This window comes from Syzygium oleosum, unplaced genomic scaffold, assembly GCF_021117445.2.
Source record: "Syzygium oleosum isolate NSW1041296 unplaced genomic scaffold, Sole_v2.1 Sole_v2.57, whole genome shotgun sequence".
Taxonomy (NCBI): domain Eukaryota; kingdom Viridiplantae; phylum Streptophyta; class Magnoliopsida; order Myrtales; family Myrtaceae; genus Syzygium; species Syzygium oleosum.
Genome location: NW_026607541.1, coordinates 546451 through 556067, shown reverse-complemented (window position 1 = coordinate 556067; position 9617 = coordinate 546451).

The following is a 9617-nucleotide window of genomic DNA, read 5'->3' as shown; positions in this document are numbered from 1 at the left end:
CCTTGACTAGAGCAGCTTACGTATGATTTGTGAGACTCAAATACGTGACATATAGGTCCTTAGTTGGTAATCCCCCAACAATCAAATCAACTGCTCCAGACTTGTGATACTCAAGTTTGCCATTTGGAAAATCATATATGGAAAACTGTTGGGTTCATCAACGAAAACAACGCAGCGGAATATAAAACCCTAGACAGGATCCATGTGTATATTGAAATCGAGACGGAAGTTCGATACGTACCTTTTGCAAATCGAAGATAAATCGGCAACCGATTGTGTCTGGATTAGCGCCCCAAGTGTTGCGCCTCTACCGGTATCCACACACACGAACGGAATTCTCCAACGATCCACGTGCTAGCGAAAGATCTTGAAGTTCCTTTTCTTGAACGCCTTTTGATTTTCGATACTCTATCGAAAAACCCTAGACAGAGAACGATTCTCTATCTATTTATACAGCCTCATTATCTAGCGGAATTAAAAGAAGTGGGCCGGGCTATTTGGGCCCGCCAAACCGTCCACCTTCAATCGTACGTTTAATCGTTATCTCATAACGCGCACGACCGCATAGATAATTTAAATAGGAGAATAAATTAAAATCTACTTCTTAAGTAGATCAAGGCGCACAGACAATATTAAGTCCGTTCGCTATTGTGTGCGACCCTGTAGGTTCACTAAACATTAGCAGTGTGCCCAAAACTCTTTTGGCCCACAAGTCATAAGCGGTCTCTAGCAAGACATTATGACTATCTAAGTATAGTGAAGATCGATTTTCCGACACAACCTAATCCACAACTAATATTAGAGTATCAACCTTGATTGATTCTTAGGGCAGACCACTAACAAAAACTACCTATGAACATGAAGGATAGGGAGTTTATCATGAGTCACTATTACATGATCCTCGCACATGGGAACCTAATGCACATGCACCATTTGGATCATATGAGACTCACATGGGGCTGACCTCATTGAATGATACATGTGAATTGGGCTCATGTGCACCGAATCATGCTAGAAATTATCATTCATCATGTAGCTGAAAATACGTGGTTGTGGACCTCTAGCCTTGAATGAGACTAGCATTTAGTAGAAGGTGGTAATGTGAAACAAACCATATAAGCTATACCATTGAAGTATCCAATGCCTTTTAATGCAAACATATACAAGATTTTGGTGAATGCGCATACTAGTTTTGTGCGGATGATGATCGCCACTAATACTGCAATTTCACCTTCCCGAAACTTTTTATCGTTTTAGGGTACATTTGTTTCCCGAAAAACTCAATAATACGATCAGTTTTTCTTTGTTTTGTAATATATAATCGAAAACGTTTTATGATATTTGGATCTCATTGGAAAATAATTTCAGTCTCATGACTTTATCTTAGGCAAAAAAAAAAATTGAATCTTTTAATAATTTCTATTTTTAAAAAAATTGAATTTTTAATTCTTGTTTATTGTTCATTTTTTATTTTCTTTTTAAAAAATTTGAATTTTTAATTATATTTAAATTTTCTTTTATCTCTTTTCTTTTTCTTTTCTCTATTCTTTCCTTTTCTTTTTCCTCCTTCCTCCGCCATGACCGACCAGCAACAACCACAGGTGAGCTTGAGCTCGCCAGCCTAGGGCGAGCTCAAGAGGCGTGAACTTGAGGGCTAGGTCGGGAGGCAACGAGGTTGAGGCGCGAGCTCGTCAACCAACGCTTGTAGCCTATCGTCGGCCTCGGCCGAGCCCAAGCCCGCCAAGAGCAGCCGAGCCACGAGCTCGCTAGCCTCAGCCGAGCTTGGGCTAGCTTGGATTTGGCTCAACGCAAGCTCGTCGGCCTCGGCAAAGCTCAAGCTTTCCTGGATCAGCCGAGCCTCAAACTCACTAGCCTCGACTAAGCTCGGGCTAGCGAGCTCGTCGGCCTGTGTCTTGGCCGATCACCAGCCTACCAACCGTCACCGAGGCATGCAGCCAACAGAGGAAGAAGGAGGAAGGAGAAGAAAGAAAAGAAAAAAGAAAGAAGAAAAAGGAAAAGAAAAAAATAAAAAATAAAAAAAAATTGATTTTCTAAAAATAACAAATAATTAAAAATTCGATTGTTTTAAAAAATATATTTTTATAAGAATAAACGGTCCATTAACTAAGGACCCGAGCTTGAACACTGAGGACCCGCACACGATCTTTGTGGACCTGGGCCTAGGGGTTGGGACTAGAGCTTGAGCGTCTGGGACTACGCACAACCTTTATGGACCTGAGTTCGACCACTGGAGCATTAGATACAAGCACTAGGGGTTTGGGCCTAGCATTGATGAACTCGGACATAGGCGTCAAAGGCCTAGGCCCAAGCACCGTGGTCCTAGGCCTGGCCTCGATGGACTCGGGCCCGATTGCTGGAAACCTAGTCTTGAATGCCAAGACCCAGGAGTTTTGGGTCCAAACGCCAATATCTAATCATATTTTGGAAAATATTTTCCGAATCTTTCAAAGAAGAAATCATTTTCTTAAATTTAAGCTTTAATAGAAAAACATTTTCCATTGACTAGGAAAACATTTTTCGTTGACTCATTTTCCTAAGTGAACCAAATGCGGTAAAATGAGGAAAATGTTTCCCCGGAAAATGTTGTTCGCGAAAGAAACGGACCCTTAATTAAGAATAATCCGGAAAATAGATTTGTGAATTTTTTTTTGTATATTTCAATATATAGATAAATATTACATGAGTATATTTATAGGCTTTATTGTATAATTATTTAAGGTAATAAGATAAACATAATACCAAATATAATCAATCAAGGATATGCACAACACTATCAAATTAGATATATGCATAATCCTAAGAAATATGCAGAATCAAGTAAATATCATGATATTTGCTAACATCTCCTCAAACTCAAGGTGAGTTTAAACAAATCGACTTGAGTTTGAAAAATAATCCGAACAACGTCACAAAATCTTTGATTATCGTGAAATAAGTTGAGCTGAAAAATGAGCTCCACAGATCTGAGGTGAAGCGGCGCATGGTGGCGCGTGTGATGGACACTTCAAGTTATTGTTGACGTCATAACTTTGCTGTTGGAGTTGAACAGCATGCATCCTTCGCGATCAACTTTGCTGTCGGAACAGTTATTGAACAAACGCAGTCAATACGGCTAGTGTAGCTATAAGAATAAGCCAGGCTTTGTAAGCGAAAGTTACTATGCAAAGATGCCTCTTCACGATGTCAAAAAATACCTCCGTGAAAAAAAAAAAGGCTCGACTTGGCAATGCATTACCGACATCATAACACGACCACCGTGGCGCTAACTCAAACGAGAATGAGGCACTCAGATGAACACTGTCAAGCGGCGAGGATAGATTTATTTTGCTAGGGTTCATGGGTGCACCCGAGGATTGCTTGAGGAAAGGAGGCTCTCATACCAAGTCAAGAATAATGCAGAAAATAGATTTGTGAAATTTTCTGTATATTTCAATATATAGATAAATAGTACATGAGCCTACTTATAACTTTATTGAATAACTATTTAAGGTAATAAGATAAACATAATACAAAATATAATAAATCAATGATGTACACTATCAAAGGAGATATATGCATAATCCTAAAAGATATACAAAATCAAGTAAATATTCTAATATCACTAAAAGTTTTATTAATCGTCTAAATCTATATACATCTATATCAATCTATATGTATTACTTGCTTGAGATTGCATCACATGTTATGGCCTCGTAAGAGCTTTACCTATTTGAGTTATTTCCAAAATCGGTGTGCAACATTTCCCTTCATTGAAATCAATGGTTGCTTACTGTGCAATGCATACAACGTTCATTGAAAATACATTGTGACATGGCATATGATATTGAGAAATGATAAGATTATCATTTGTCTTAGAGAAATGAGTCACCGGTAGGGTTAGGGTTATTCAAAAAAGAGATGACACACGTATTCAGAAGATATGTGAAGATTACTTTAACCTAAGATTAAAGCATGGAAATATGTAATAGAGGAGATAAATAAGGGCCACGCTTTTTTCATTCCTCTTTTAGTTTAGACACTTCTTTTTTTTGTATTTTGACCATAGTATCTCTCGTGGGGGCTACCACTTCTTGTATAGCTCTCTAAAAGTGATCCTTTTTTTTATATTTGATCAACTTTTTTATTTTGTTTCTTCTTTGATTTCTTACGGGTCCCACTCTCCTTCTTCTTTCCATGCTTTTGACGTCTCAATTCTCCTCCCTTGCAATTCGTCTACGCATCCCACTCCTTTTTCTTCTTCGTCTTCTTCTTCCATACATTCCGTCGTCCTCTATTTTGGGCTCATTTGGTTCAACTTTGTAAATAAGCTTTAGGGAAATGCAAATACCTTTAGGTTAAAGCCCCTTGGAGAAATGCAAATGACATTTGGTAAAAAAAAAATTGCGAATCTACTTTGGCCCAAGTGGTGTTTGGCTATTTTTTTTTTTTGCAAAAAGCTTTGGGATTTTCTTTTTTATTAAAAAAAAGGTTACCCTTCGCCAGAGCCGACGAAGAGCTACAGCTGCCGGCGAGCCAAATCTGGCACCGGCGGTTGTCACACGACCTAGGCGGCTGGGGGTCGCCTGACCTTAGGTGATGAGGCCTGAGGTCGCGCGACCCAAGTGCCGTCACCTAGACTCACACAACCTCAGGCGACTATCGCCTGGGTTGAACAAGCTCAGGCGACCGTCGCCTAGGATTGCTCGGCCTAGGCAACCGTTGCCTAAGGTCGGACGACCCAGGCGACGACGGCCTGGGTCGAGCAACCACAAGCGATGGCCACCTGAGGTCGCGCAACCCAGGCGACGGCCGCCTAGGGTCTGTGACCCAAGCCGACGGCACCTGGGTGATCGTGCGACCTAAGGCGACCGACACCTGGGTCGGGCGACCTCGCTAGCCCCTCGCTGGCCCTTCGCCATCCAGATCCAGTATCGTCGACCACCCTTGCCGACCGCCCTTTCGCAAAGAATATGAACAGTAACAACAAGGGGCAAAACCGGAATATTAAAGAATAAGTGAGGGTAGTTTAGGAAGAAAATAATTAGTTTCAGCATTTGACAAATACTGAAAGCCCAAAGTTGATCCGAACCAGCTTTAAGTTCTGAGCATTCCCAATGCTAGCTTTCGGCCGAAAGCCCAATGGGAATGCTTGCCAAACGCCCTAGCATTTCCCCAATGGGCTTTCAAGCCGCTTGGGAATGCTGAACCAAACGGGGCCTTTCTATCTATGATGCCAACCCCGTCATCCTCCGCACTTTCAATTATAAAAGGAGCACCGGTTTTCTCTATCAGAAATTTGGAGAAAACAACATTGGAGACAAAAAATAACCCAATAAAAACATGATTTCAATTCTAATCAGAATTGGGCGATCAACTACAAAATTAATTAATTATAATTGATCACTTTTACAAAATTAGTTTTGTTGAAAAGAAAATTTTCTAAGAAACCTAATTCTTTCTACGTTGTTAAGTAAAATCTAGAAAAATTTTAACATAGACACTTCTTTAATAAGATCACTTATTTATAAACTTTCACTTTTATTGTGTATATTACCATCACTTGTTTACTCGACAAAACTTATTTCTATGGAAGTAAAATCCAACAATAAAAATGAAAACATTGTGCCTTTAATAAATATACGGATTACCCACAATAAACAAAAAAAAAACATGAATTGCTTAATTATGGTAACTATATCCTAAATAGAAAATGAAAATAAAATAAAATAAGGAAAGTAAATTGATTTGGGGTCACACTTTAAATTACAGTTATATCATTGAGGATAATTTTGTCTTTTCAATGGGAAATGGGGTGAATTAGTTGTATAGGGGGCGGAAATAGAGCCGCCCACAAAGGGTAAATAAAGTACTGAAAAGATTTGAACTCATACCTGCTACTCTGATATTACGAAAGATTTTTGTGGACCATAGCCAACTATTCTGAAAGTTTAAACTGTTAAATAAAAGCGTGATTAATATTTAAATATTTAAAAAAAGGACGCTAGAAGTTTAATAACTTTCGTACGGCGCTCACATTACTGTCAATTTTTTTTTCCGAATCACTTAAGTGCCAAATTGGAGAAAATACGTTTACTTAAGTGCCTTCGGCGACAAATTTCGGCAATACGTCTTACGTGGCTTTTTGAAGAAATTTTAATGTCTACTTAGCCTTCTTATAAACAAATGAAGTCCAACACGGATAATGACCTGGCTTAAAACATATTCTCTCTCTCCTTCTCTCTTCTCTCTCTAATGAAGTATCAGAGATCACCTTGGCTTGAGACTAAAAGCTCTCAAGAAGTAAGGATTCATCTTCAATGGCGGCCAACCCATTGCAAATCGACTTCAAAAGCGATTTCTGCAACTCCAGCTCCATCTTCTACAGAAAGACCAACCCATTCCCCTCTACCTCGACATCACCACCTTCATCTCCTCTAATTCGCGTCGCGGCTCCACGGCCCTCCGGCCTTTACATCCCCTTCCACGAGCTCTGGCGCTCTATCGACTCCCGCCTTCCACCTTTTTGGCATGGGCATCCGCAAGGGCGATGTCGTCCTCCTCTTCTCCCCCAACTCCATCTCCTTCCTCAAATCCCATGGTAAAAATTGGAATTCCAGTGAGACAAAATCACACAAATGACGTAGTAGACCTTTATTGTAAGTTTCGCTTACCAATTTTGCCTCAAATCCATGATTGTGAGGTTAGGGTTTGAGATGAGGCTGAATTTTTCCCCATATCATCTGTTGTGAGGTTAGGGTCTAAAGAAAGGTTGAATTTGGTGCAATCATGTGCTAGATGGCGTCATTTAGGTCTATTAATACAGATTGGGCACGCCAGCGAGCCACGGATCAGAAGAAATGGTAAGCTATTGTAATGTTGGATTTCTAGAGTCTCAAATCAAAGTTGGTACTTAAGTGATAATTATTTTTTAAAGTGACACTTAAGTGATACAACAAAAAAATTTAGCACCAAAGTGAGCTGCTTACAATAATTATGACACTTTTAGTATCATTTTCCATTAAATATTCTAACATAATCAACATCCTCAAGTTTCAAGAACACAAAGAATTCAAAGAAAGCGACAAACTTGAAGAGCGCGAAGAACTCAAAGAATTCAAAGACGTGAATAACAACAAAGTCTCGTTGGACTAAAGCTTCCGAGCCCCGTTGCGTACGTCAACATCATCATAGTTTCACTGGAACACGCTTCAAAGTCCGTCTTTGTCACTGTTCGTCTGAATTCAATCGGCTCAAGCTTCAAAGACACTCAAACAATCAATTTTCCATTGTCTGATTGGAGATCAACTAATTAGACACTCGAATAAACGTTTTCGTGAAGCAAAAAAATCAGAGATATATTTGTAATCGAGTTGTCAAAGTAGAGATTGTACCTGCATCTTTTGATATTAACAAATTTGGCACTAATTTTCTAGTATTGTTTTAGACTTGAAATTTGTTTGTGTACAAATTTTTAGCACGTCATGGCTCGGAAATTTCCCTTGAACAGAAAATCGCAACTTAAATCAACTCGAGCTCACCAGTATCAGCCAAGAGGAAGATGAATCTGTGGTCGATTACATACTACGATGGCGAAATCTTCATGTTTAATTGCAGATATCATCTCTCCAACCCCTCTGACATTGAAATATGCATTCAAGGCATGGATATGGAGTTTTCGTATATTCTTCAAAGCATCAAGCCACCCTAGACGAATTGATGACAGGAGCTCATGACATTGATTAAGTGTCAAAGCTCACAACTGTGAAGATGACCCAACCGACGAAGAAGAGGATAATGCTTCCTCTAGTGAGACGGAATCTATAAACTTAATTTCTGTCAAATCGAAAAAAGAATGAAAGCTCAAGGCTGAAAGTTGTTCAATGATTGAAGAAACCAGCAAATCGTGAGGATTTGATTTCACTATCTTTTGAAATTCAATTTTCTTTTTCAAAGGAAAGAGAATACACACGTTCAGAAGATATACCAAGAAGCATCAAAAGCTCTTACATATAGGAAAACTCTTTGGACTTTCGAAGAGAACGATATTGGACGATCGGTGTGTGGTTGGTGATTTCTTTGAAGGGGTAGAGAAAAAAAAGTAGGCAAAGAGAAAAGGAACAGGTACTTGTACCGTCGGAACAAGATAAGGGTTTGGGAAATAGGCACGGATTTGACAATGGACAGAGCACATGTAAGGAGAAAAGGAACAGGTAATCCATAGCCTCGCTAGCTGCAGGTGCCCCGCATGGGATGGACACATATCTTCGGCGCCGATTCACGTTGCGCGTAGAACTGACTATTTATCAAAGAAGGTATCGATTCGTGTAGCTTTCAAGTTATGCTCGCTCCGTAAGTTCATCCGTCATGAGTTGTCTTCGACTTTTTCCCATTGTGCCAAAAACTCATCCATTTTCAACAATCTCTTCTCAGTTAGTGAAGTATGGTTAATCCCCTTTATCATTCTTTATATTGAAAAGGAAACGGCTAAAAAGAGTTGCTATAATCAAATTTAATGTTGATCTTGAGTACTTCATGCAAATTACAACTCATGCTTTCAAAAGAATAAGTTTGCGTTGTCTTCCTGATTTCTTTTTTAGCCACCAAGGTTGTGTCATTTAACAACTAATGTATACATGCATATCGTTTCCTAAGTTAAGTTTGTGAGGCGACACTAGGGGATTGTTGACATGCTCTCAAATCAGCAAAAGAAGGGAAAATGACACAAACTGTTCCTAAACTTTGACCTAATATGCAATATCGTCCCTGAACTTTTAATTTGTTTAATGCAGTCCGTGAATTTTTGGTCAATTTACTCCCTCAAATATGTGAAAATGTTCAATATTTGTTCAATATAGTCCTTCCATTAATTCTAGTTCGGGGACTACATTGAATATTTTCACATAGTTTAGGGACTACATTGAATAAACTAAAAGTTTAGGGACCACATTGAATAAATTAACAGTTTATGGATCATATTAAATATTATGTTAAAGTTTAGGGACTACATTGAATAAACTAAAAGTTTAGGGATCACATTACATATTGGGTCAAAATTAAAAAACTATTTGTGTAATTATCCTGCAACAGAAGAACCGGGCTTTTGGCTTTTGAATATCGAGATGTTGCATAGAGACTAGGAAATAATATTTGAGGCATACATTCAGAGAGGACAACGAAAGCTGCAGAGACTGGTTGTGCTGATGTCGGGACCTCGACGCGATTAATGAAGGCAATAGCGACAGAGTGCAGGCATTTAATATCAGGGACGCTTCACTGTGTCCTAGAATCTTGGCCTCTGACACCACCTTCGTCATCACGGATGCACACTGCCCAAACTCTGTAGATTTCTCTCGACAGTTTTCATTTCTACCCGTTTTGGTTTTCGAATGCGGATCAGAGCAAACCCAAAGTCAACAACATCACTCCCCTAGCGGCAAATCTGACCCCTACCCTTTTTTACCTCTATCTTAAAAGTATTGTCTCAATCACTCCCATCTCCTTCTCAGTTTCGGTTCCCGCTTCGGTTTTGCGCGCGAGTGTGTGGTCGTGAACTGGTGTGGTTGGTAAAATTCCTTCAACCACCAAAGAGAGGAGAACAGAGAGAGAGAGAGAGAGAG